At 34.0% G+C, this 11,694-nt stretch overlaps 1 protein-coding gene across 1 annotated transcript in view; it reads left to right on the top strand.

Annotated features, from left to right (window-relative positions):
- TNPO1 (transportin 1) overlaps positions 1-1,916 on the top strand; it is a 57,221-nt gene extending 55,305 nt beyond the window's left edge. The window contains exon 24 of the mRNA XM_009884309.1: positions 319-1,916. The gene's annotated coding sequence lies outside the window, so the exon portion shown is untranslated. The remainder of the gene's footprint in view (positions 1-318) is intronic.
- The last annotated feature ends 9,778 nt before the right edge of the window (positions 1,917-11,694 follow it).

The raw sequence follows: 11,694 nt of genomic DNA, 5'->3' as shown, positions 1-11,694 counted from the left end.
CATAATTTTGTGCTGAAAATAGAAAAGAATGTTAGAATATATAGGACTGCTTTTATCTTAAATCTAAGGTTAGCCACATTAGTGGAATTGTCAGTGTAGCTTTAAAGCATACATTGTTGTTTCATGAATAATAATTCACCTGATATAAACGGGCTCTTTTCTTAACAGACTTAAAAGGGAAAATGTAGGCATAAATTTGTTTTTAAGGTTGTCACCTACTGCTTAAAAAAGTCAAAAAACACTCTTTGTTTATGCACAGACCTGTCAGTTAAGGTTCAAGGTAAGATTTAATGACACCTTTATCTTTTCCTTTTACAGGTCCTTCAGTCTGGGAGACTATGAGGGAGCCTCTGCACCCAGGGAAAATGTTACCCTTTACTGGGGGGAAGGGTAAACCAGTAGGGAATACAGTACAATCCCAACCCTACTGGGAGGGGCGGGAGGGAGGTGTTGCCGTCACTGTATTAAGTCGATGTTGGGAAATGTTTTAACATCTGGAGCCTTTGTGGGTGGAAATCTGTCTCCTATTACAACTCTGCACTGGATGTGAAGAAGAAAAAAAAAAAAAAAAAGAATCTAGTAAAAAAGCAGCACATTCTGGAATATTGTGGGGAATTGTACCAAAATAAGAACCATATAATTGAACCATAGGGATACATAAAGAGGAAAACTATTTTGCGCACAATAAAGGAAACCTAAGAATGGGGGTCACGAACAGTAAAAGGCTTTATTTTTTCTTTTATGTTTTTTTAAGTAAGGGTTTTCTACATTATTTCATCCTGCTTGATGGGATTCCTAGGTATTTGCATGTTAATGAAGAACTACACAAATGAAGTTAGTACAGTTAAAATGCAGCTTGTGTCTGTATTAGGAGCAGGCACTTGCAGTGTACAATATAAAAAACCCCATCGTAAATTAATAAAGGTTAACTTGGACAAAATGAAGCAACCTGCAAGCTGCCGAATGAGTCACTCCTTTCATTTTTGGGGTAAGGGGAGGGACACTTTAAAGGAAAAATTGACATCTTCATTTTTACATTAAAAAAAAGAATTGAAGTAGTGGATATGATTTGATTATTGTACTTCATTAGATTTAATTTCTAGAGTAAGGCATTGTTCTTAACGTGCAGTTTAAGGTTCAGGCATGCGTTCTGGCTCATAGTGATCAGAAGTAATTTAAATTAGTGGGAAAGTAGCATGCTTGCATCACATAGAGTGAAATTGGTATATATTTACCTATGTTGCGCCAGTCTTGTGTTGCAGTTTACGAATTCAATATAGCCCTGCATTTAAAATTCCTTTTTAAGATTCTGTGGATTTTTTTTTTAAGAATATAGATATAAAGTACTGTAGTTAACAATTAGGCCTTGAAATACCTTTATAGGATCTTTTAAAAATAGGATTGATATTGTATTGTGTGTAACCTGCACAATGTGGAAAGCTAATATAGCTGTGCAAAATATTTGCCTCTGTGCTGTCAGTGTGATGTGCTTTCTGCATGGTTATATACTAGTGATTTTATCAGACTCTCTAAAAATGAGTTACATGGTAAGACCCGTTAAAGGCTGCATAAATGTTAGTTGGCACGTAAAGACAATTGTAGAAGTTGATGACATGATTGCTATATTTGTGTTTATTCCCACTCAACATATTACCTTCTACGCTTTCTTTTTGTTCAAAGCATGATCTTAAAGAGATGTTTAAGTTAATGGATGTAATGCAGGGTATCTACACTGTATCGGCGCATGTTGGTGGCCCTTTGTGATGTAGTTAAATGCACAAGGGTGCAAGTTTAAAGCTACAGAGTGAAAGTTGGTTTGGATCCTCTTCATTTCATTTGTTTAGCTTTTCTGTTGTGTTTTTTTTCTCTACTTACATGTATTCCTGTGAATAAATCCTTGTTAAGTTAACCCTTTACTTTTCCTTCCATGTGTATTTTCTTATGTACTGTGAATGTGAAATCCTAACTGGTACACTTGATCTTGTGTCCATCTGAAAGTGGCAAGTCTTTAATAATTTAGATTGCCTAAAGAGTATCCCATGATGATAAAGGAAAATGGAGAGATTTTTAACTCTGCTGGTCAGAGGTGAAGCCGCACCTTTCCATTTTTCAAGTGCTGCATAATTAATCTGCAAAACAAAATTAAGCCATAACAGCCTTTTTGTAGATTTAGTTTCTCACCTTTGCATTGCAGAATGGATACTGGATAACAGTTTTTGGGTTTTTTTGTTTGGTTGTTGTTTTTGTTATTTTTTTTAAGAACTTGCTCTTCTTTGCATGGTTCTGTTCTTTGACTGTTGAATGATTTAGCCATTGCACTGAAGTTTGAGCTGTGTGAGTGTGAACTTATAAATGCTGTTAGAAGAGTTGTGGGGTTTTTTTTATGCATGATAGCATGCATGTTTTACATGCCCCCCCTCCCTCCTTTTTTTGGGCTTTGCAAATTTTAATGGATTATACTGAAGAACAGTTTGGACACGTACTGTATGAAGTACACTCAGTAATGCTAGTACATAGTATTTATTCAATTGGGTCAAAATTGCATGTATTAACTTGCTTTCAAATTACATTGCTTTGGTAGCAAATACAAAATTCTTCTTAACTAATAACTCTGAAATAAATTAGTCATAGTCGCTAATAACACTTTAAAACTAAATTCTGGAAGGAAAAGAAAAACCTCAACCTTTAAAATTTAGCAAGGTGGGATACTATTTTAGACCCAAACTTGCTCTAATTTTGAGTGTGTTTTTTTCAACATTAGGGAAGAGTTTCAGAGAAATGATATTTTAAAATGTGTAGAATAGAAAACCTACCCAAATAATACTGTAGCATGACAGCTAGAATCTGAGTTTAACTGAACTTCTTAAGTTTCAGAAAGCCCATTTAACCAAATAAAACCACTCCACCTCACCTTGGATTAGCTTAGGACGCCACTTTTGTACATACATATTTTAATAGGTATTTGTACAGATGTGAACTGATCTGGTATAACAGCAAGGAAAATAATTAAAGTAAGGCAGAAATAAACAGTACTGACAAAATAGTCTTTTGTATCAGTAAGTTCTCTCATGGTATATTTTAAAGCAAATAAACCATATTCTTAATACATAATATAGTGCAGAGATTTGCAGAAGCTATTTAGGGGATAATGTGAGGTAAGAAAAGTTCTGAATCAGCATTAACATTTATAATTCAATTATTGCATCATGGGATATATAAAAAGCATCTTAATTCTTGTGGTGTAGTCTTGACAGTTCTTGAATGTTGACTGAATGTTTTTACTGGTAGAATTGTGAGTTTGTCTTTGTTACATTCCAGTGTTTCTGCCTCTTGGCATGCTAAAAGCACGGCGTACTTCATTTGCTCCTTACACACTGAATAAAGTGCTGTTAGTGTGCTAAACTACAGAAATAGCCGCTGCTAAGTAATGGTGTAGATTTTCTACTTGAATATTTTTGTTGTAGGAACCTCAGGAGGTCAGTGTTTACTGTTTTTATATATGCCTTTTTCCTGTTTTGAGTTTCCCTTTTTGAAGGATTCTGAGAGTGAACAAAAGCTGCTGATCAACCTAAGTTGGTAACAGAAAGTATATTTAAAATCCTTATAAATGCATCTTTTTGGCAGTTCTAAATTGCTGTTAAATTAGTCTTAAGTGAAGTTCAATACTAAATTTTTTTCATTACACATTCAGGAAACAGCCCATTTCATTTAGGGAAAAAGATTAGAATAGTTCATTATTTTAACCAGTGCAAGCAAAAATAATCGATTTTGTAAATTTTTTCCAAAGCTTGATTATTTTCTAAATCAGTGAACATGTATATATTTAAATTGTAATAAGCTAATTCTTATGCTTTAGTTTATTGCTCCTTAAAGCTTGTACTCAAGAGATCACTTTTAGAAGAATGGGTTTAAAATTTATAATCATTATAATTTTTAAAAGTTATGAAGTAGCATAAATTTTGTAACTAACAATATTGATACACACTGTGATTTATTTTTTGTTAAGACTTTCATGTTAGCATCAATCTTAATTACTTAAACTGCATATATTGTAAAATAGTAAAATGTATATTTTAAAACTTCAAGTGGCTTTCCTCAAGCGAAACTCATTGCTACTTAGAAATATTCAAATACTAGCTTTATCTCAGGTGAATACTCTTGTACCCTTTTTGTTCAGAACACATGCTAATAAAAATGTGTCTTACTTACATCAGTTCATGTATTTTATTTAGGCAGCTCCTCTGTCTTAAACTTACTCCAAATTAACCTTCTACTGTGGGACAATAATGACTTTTGCTTCACCTATTTTATTCATATTGAATGTATTAACAGATAAGGTGCAAAACCATTCTTCCCTTGAGGAGAATGCATCCATGTTCAAACAACTGAAATATTTCTTGAAAAATGCTTTAAATGCAACATTATATTGGAAATCTTTTGTTTCATATTTTGCCAAGGAAAGAAGTTGCAACTTAACACTAATTGCTTCACTACTATCTCCTTCACGAGGATGACAGATGCATAAAACTTCTATATAGGGTCTAAAGAGTAACTTTTTATCTTAGATAAAGGTTAAGCTCTACAGTGAAATGGCAAAACATCCTGCAGTTATCTCAGATAGACGCTGATGTAGTTTGCATACGTATTTGTTATATATTACATAAGTATTTCCAGTAACCTCATCTTGAATAAATAAAGCTTGGTCAGTAGCTGTATTTCAGTCACCTATGCATTCCCCAGAACGACTTGCATCCATCAGTCTTCTTATTCTTCTCCAATAGAAACTGGTTTTTGTCTGCCACTGATGCTTGCTCTTTGCACTTAATGGTTGGAGCAAGCCAGTTTTAAATTATTATTTTAAATGGGAAACTGAGGCGAGTATTCTTGTTGCTTGCCTTGTGGAGTATATTCTACTAAAATAATACTTTCTCACTTGAATGTACTTATATGAGGGAAATTTAAAGTGGCTCTGTAAGATGAATCCCTGTGTGGTGTTACAGTATACTTTAAGTAAGCCAAGTCCACATCTCGAAGAATTCAGTGCTTACAGTATAGTATCATTTTTTCTGTAAGGTGGTTCCATTGTGCTACTTTCACCTTAGGTATCTATTTCCTTACTGTGGGTGAGCAACAACATTGAGAAGGCATGGGTGTTTTTTGTGAGGACAGCAATTAGATAAAAACATTGGTATAAGCAGATTCATTAGGCTCTTGAAATCTCCAGTGTAATATTATCGTTTTTCATGGGAAGAGATAGGTAGTTATGTTGTACATTGTCTTACTAATACTAGACACTTTAAAATTTTAAATTGGATGCAGTAGACAAAGTAGTTTAAAATGAAAGATGACTGGATCTTTCTGCTGACAACTTAGGTTGTATGAGTTTTGCTTGAAAGCTTTAAATCTGATGTTTCTGTATCTGCCACAACGTTGGAGTGTTTCCTTCAAACATATCCTCCTGCAACCTCTCAAACTGTATTAAATTGAGTGATATTTCTTGAAGTCTGCCTATGTGCTAACAGAACTTCATTTTAAATAGAATATGGTTTTAATTTTTGATAAGCTGCTGAATTTTAAAGAGTTTTTGGGGCCACCAAATATTTTGGATCATGCAGAGAATATATATTGTACTGTAGTAATTTTGTATTTACATTTGTATGATGTGACATAATAGATGTGAATGTTAATCACTGCTTGACTATGTTAATAAAGTTGTTTAAATATAGATGTTGCATTCCAATTTTTAATGAAAGATTAAAATTCAATTTATGTTTTGCCTGACCCAGTAATGCACTCTTCTGGTTCATACATGTAAGTTCTGGAGTCTCTTGAATAAGGATTTTAATTTTATCTGAAAGATTTTTGGATAAGTTAAGGTCAGTTCAGTTTAGACGCTTCATGCTGCTTGAGGGCAGATCGATGTAGAAAGAGGTTTATGTGAACTGAAATTAATGCCTGTTGGGTGACAACTGATAACTGCTTTACTGCTGAGAAAGGGTACATTGACTGTTTGTGTTTGAAACAGCTGATGCTTGCTAACTCTGACCAAATGGGAAAGGGGAAAAAAAATTGTTTTCATTTTGTGCTATCAATAATGTGAATGAAAAAAAAGGAGTAAACTAGAAATAAATTATTCAAGACCTTGAACCAAAATTTGCAATGGTCTTAGTCTAATTTTATCTAGCTTTTATGGGGCTGTGATAATACAAACTATTTATAGACCTGTCTTTCCATTTATATAACTTCTTCATACAGGAGTCTCCAAAATGGAAGTACGAAACTAACAGTAGTAGTTCTGGACAAAATCCACCCATGATGATTTGAACATTTTATGTTCACATCAATATTTAACAGTTGGTCAATAGCACGTAGACAATTTAGACGTTTACATATGTTTAGCATTGATAGCTTCTATAGTGTAATGAATAAATTCAATAAAATGCATTGTTATAACTACTTACTATAACAAAGTTTATGCTAGAAATTAATTGCTGCACACTCATCTGAAAGTCTGCTTAATGAAGGACTTTGATTTCTGCCTCCAGAAAGAGGAGCTGGCATTGCTGTTAACAGCAGTGCAGGTGTGTAGAGACCAAGTGGATTAGCAGAGAGATCAGTTCCTGTTGGCTGAGTGCACCAGTGGCTCTGTGGGAGGGGATGGGGGGAAGTTTTGTTTTCTTTCAAATAGCCCTCCCCACTCCCCTTATGCTGTGGGGTACCTATGATAGAACATCTTGCCGTCAGTCAAATGTTTTATTCAAGTCTTCGACTATCAGCTTAGAGCCTGATCCTAAGCTGTGGGCTCTAATTTTGAGTCTGAGGTTAATTACCACCTCTATGTACAAACAAGAGATGAGTAGAGGAAGTAGGATGCAAAGGATTGTATTTTCAACATAGGTCATGCTAATTGTTTAAAAAAATATAAACTCCATCGAATTTAAAGATAAATGAAGAGGCATTTCAGTAGGAATATTATGCGTGTAAAATAATTTATGTATGTTAACTGCACACAGAGTAGATGTTGGTAGCTTTTGTTGTCCTGAATGACTCACAATGAAACGTACTCTTTATACAAGGTATTAATATGTAAAGTGCATTTCTTTCAGAGGCATTTACCCTAGTTTTGCATAAAATGACCAGTATGTACCATTGAAAGCTCCCAAAAGACATGCAAATGTTATAATGAATAATGGCAGACTTAAATTGAGGTTTTTTCCAATAATCAGTCCACTTTATAAGGAAAACAGATGCAAGTATGCTGCACATGTATTAATGCATATATGTGTAAGTGATGGCATATAAGGAATTATTTTTGAATCGTAGTCTTGCAGGGGGTTTTTGTGACACCAGTTCTTTTTGTCAGACTTCCATTTGAATCGTAAAAGTGAAAATTGAGGTATTTATTTTGTAGCTTCAGGTATAAATCATTCTTGGAAAATCTTGATTTATGTTTTAAATATGGATATGAAACATGTCAAACTGTTACGCTGACAGTTTTACCCATTTTTCCTTTTCCTATTGCCCCTTTGCAAAATGGATAGTCATAAATTTCCTCTATTAAATATACAGGGGATCTTAAAGTCTTCCCCAGTTTTTACAGCATACAGGTTAATTTGGATGCATAACTACTGCAGTATAATTGATAGCAGTGTTTTTTAATTTTCCATTATTTCTCTCTGCACCCCCGGTGCTTAATAAGAATGCCAGATAGAATTTTGTTTCTCTGATAAAGTACTGTACACAATGAGAAGCGATGTTAATTTGCCAGTCCTTTTACCTTGAAATTGTTGTCAAGGAATGTCCTTACATGTAGAGCATATTTAGTTTGCAGCTTTCTCCAGCTATCTTTCAGCTTTACATTCATGTTGACTTGTTGAGGGGATTCTGTGGCTTGCAGATATAGAAACATAAAGGGTTCCATAGTTTGAAAACTCAAATATAGTGAATGAGACCATAAAAAAAAAAAAAAAAAACACATAGAAAAGAGGGATTTGCTTTAACACAACAACAACAAAAAAAAAGCAAACTGTTTTACAACTAAATAAAAAACACCACCGAGGTGGTATTTTTCTTCTCAGAACCACATCTTGACACAAGACATCTTTCAGTGTCTTCCTTTAATTTATTTGTTATCTCAAAAGGAAATTTGAGTCATCTTACATGGTGGGGTTTTTTTCTCCTTTAACACATTGATGGTCATTGTCTTGCATTTGCATTTTTCATTCTGAAATGTACATGCTCAAATAGACATTTTGGAATTATGTCCAAAACAATGCCAGGTGTGTAAATATGTGCACGTTTTCCTTCTAGCTTTGGAAATACTTCAGAAGAACAGATGAACCACATGACAAAGTAAGAATTCAAGTATTCATTTTCTTTAATTCATTACATACCTTAGCAGAAAGGACTAAGATAGTTGCATCTTTTTCTCCAGTACTCTGCCATAGGAGGATGTAGCTAATTTTAGTTTTGCTTATTCCCATCCTCCTTATTTTGAAGGCCTTACACACCAAAACTGTTGTCTTTGGGCCAAAACCAGATGGAAGCTAGCTGGAACCTTAGACCACAGCTCTTGCTTGTCGCATTCACTCATCTATGTAACTCTTTCTCAGTCCATAAGATGGCAGTGTTTAACAGGGGGTTGTTGGGCAAATAATTGCCCAGTGTTACAACTCAGAGTTTAGTTTGTCTAAGAACTGTAGGCATCATAGCTACTTTTATTTCTCAAAAAAAAAACCCCAAACCTCAGTATCTTAATTTCAAATTTGGCAGAAACAGCAGGCTGTTACTACATGTGTGTGGAGACAGGAGGCCCTCTAAATCATTACTAATACAAGTCCGCACATCTTCATAAGCACTTAGGCTTTAAGAGTTTTATCAAGGTGATAAGGACACTGTGAAGTTCACATCTTTCTTCCAGCCGCTTAAGCTGGCGGCTGCAATTAGGACGCACTAGTATGTATATTTATGGATGTTATGAAGAATCAAAGGTAAGAATTATTTTCATATACCATGACTTCTCTCCAAATGCAAACCACTCACTGCCCATCCTGTTCATACTGCCATTCTTTAACATGCAATCCTAATTAAGTACCTGTAAAACCAAATCATTTTACCTCTCACAATTTTTCAAATACCTAGACAGCTGAAAAATCTTCCTGGACTAATATACTTCTTTTTCATTATTTCATTTACTATCTTTCATAAACTCATTACCAAACCTTTGCACTTCCTTTGTTAGTATTGTAATAATTATAAGCTGTATTTCGTTTAATTAAGAACACAAGAACCATTTATTCCACTATGCTGTACTAAGAATACTTCCCTGAGATACCAAGTAATCTGATTATCTCAGCTTCAGACCCTTCTACCACCTTTTCTATTTCTATCTTATCTTACAACAAGAGTGGAGAAGATCTTTGTGATTTGGACACCACATCTTGCTTGTGTGGTAGATACTATGGAGCACTTTGGTACTAAGTGAAGTCACACAATCAGAGCTTGCTCTTCTAAACACTTCAGGCTTGTTTGCTCTTCATTGAATTCGAATGCTTCAAATACTTCAGTCTTTTTTCATTTAAGTAATTTTTAGTAGTTAACTGCAAATAAGAAGCTGCTTCAAGTTCATTGATTGACATATTTGCAGGTAAGTGCCTAAAACGTGTATGCAATGCCAAATATATTGATAGGTCAACAGTATAAATTCAGCTAAACATTGAATGTATTCTTGACAGTGTTACAGCGTAGTAATTTATCATGTTGTTTCCCCATCTTGCATACAATATAGATGAAAAAACTCAGTATAGTGTTTCTGTAGTAATGCAGCTCCTGAATATATTCAAAATCTCACAGAATTTTTCATGCGAGGCTGAAGTGTGACTAGAAGTCGTAAAAATGGAATCTACAACCATTAAACAATTGCAGTTTGTTGTTACTAATGTTCACTAATGCCTTCCAATCCTTCCATTTGATTGAAGGTTGATTTGATGAAACATGCTTTTGGCAGCAACAGAGCAGAAGAGTAATAAAGGTGGAGTATTGGCACCAAGTGACTCACTGTGAAACAATGCTGTTGGGCTCATCATTTAAGTAATTGAAGTAATGAATGGGATGCGATCAAGCTTGGTGGCTAGATCAATAGACGTGTACATTTAAGTATACAGTGAGTCAGATGATGCAGCCTAATGGAATACATCATTCCAGGGATGTTGAAAACAGTGTCATTAAAACTTGCTGTAAATCTTCAACAGAATACAGAAATCATTACTAGCTTTGAAAGAAGATTGGTGAGGTATTGCACCAAGTTGAAAAAAATTTAGTTGATCTCTTACTGTAATAAATCTGGCTATCTATAATTTTCTCTGTGCACAAGTATTTTTGCTTATCTTAAACTCAGAAAAGATGTTAGAAACATCCATCCTATCCAGAAGTGTAATGGAGGCCATAATCTCACCAGTGATCTCTCATCAGACCACAATTTGAGTTTGCGCATATATTTCAGAAAAGGGTCTAATCTGTTTTAAGATTACATTGGAGAATTCCCAATACTCTTTAAATAAATTATTTCAAATTAGCAGTATTTGCTGCTAACTTTACAATCTCTTCCTCCTAGTCAGATTTTTTTTCTTAAGCTTTTCTAGCTTTACCTTCTGTCTATGGGATTTCACTACACTTTTTGTACAAAACGACTTCAATAAATGCCTAGTCATGAAGGTAATGTGTAGGTCATAAGCAAGTGAATTATTAAACTTCTGGGTAATGTCCACAGGTATTCAGGTACAATTGCTTGATTAGAACATAATCCTGACAGTCTTTACCAAAGTTAAAGGACTCTTGAAAGGGACTTAGCTAACAATTCAGTCTGTCTTCCTTTTCTCCATCTTTTGTTCTCCACCACAGTGGTAAACAACTCTGGTTTTTTGTATCTCCTTCTGGTGCTCATTGTCTTAAGAACATATCTCAATTGGCAGTACAAATTCCTGTTTACCTGTCAAGATTCTTTGTGTAGTTCTTTTAACAAGCACAGAAAAGAAAGAAAATGCATTTTTCAAGGAATATCCTCAATCTGGTATATAAAATATATGTCTAGATATAAAATGGTTCTACCTCCATCTGCTTCTTCAGGTTCTCTATACAAATAAACTGTAATGTTAGATTATGTATTTTACCTGAATCAGTTTCTTACTCATTTTTAATTTATAAAGAGCTTTAAATATCAACTGGCTCTTTGGCAGTTCATTATGACATTAAGTAATGTAATAATCTGAAATATTTTTGGCAATTATTTGGATTCTTTATTCTTTTTTTTATCTTAAAATATTAGCTCATTCAGTTGAAGGTTCATGTATCAAGGGTTTTACTCATAATTGAATGCAGTTATTTTTACCTAGAGTTCATAATCCATTTTCAAATGGCTTAGATACAAGGTAAATTAACTTAGTTACTACAGGTAAAAAGACAATATACAATATTTATTTTTCAATCACATTAATGTCTGTAGTCTAGATGCACTTAATCTTTAGTATCATATTTGACAAGTTCTTTCAGGCAACAACTTACTGTATATAATGCCACATCTCAGATGATCTACACCCTTTGAAAGATCTAATTGTTGAAAATAAGTTAATATTAACACTCGTAAAATCAGAAGCTGGAAATATGGAAGGATGGGTAAATTGAGATGCAGAGAGCAAA

Source organism: Charadrius vociferus, unplaced genomic scaffold, assembly GCF_000708025.1.
Source record: "Charadrius vociferus isolate BGI_N301 unplaced genomic scaffold, ASM70802v2 scaffold183, whole genome shotgun sequence".
Classification (NCBI taxonomy): domain Eukaryota; kingdom Metazoa; phylum Chordata; class Aves; order Charadriiformes; family Charadriidae; genus Charadrius; species Charadrius vociferus.
The sequence above is the reverse complement of the archived record's forward strand: the minus strand, read 5'-3'. Positions and strand labels throughout refer to the sequence as shown.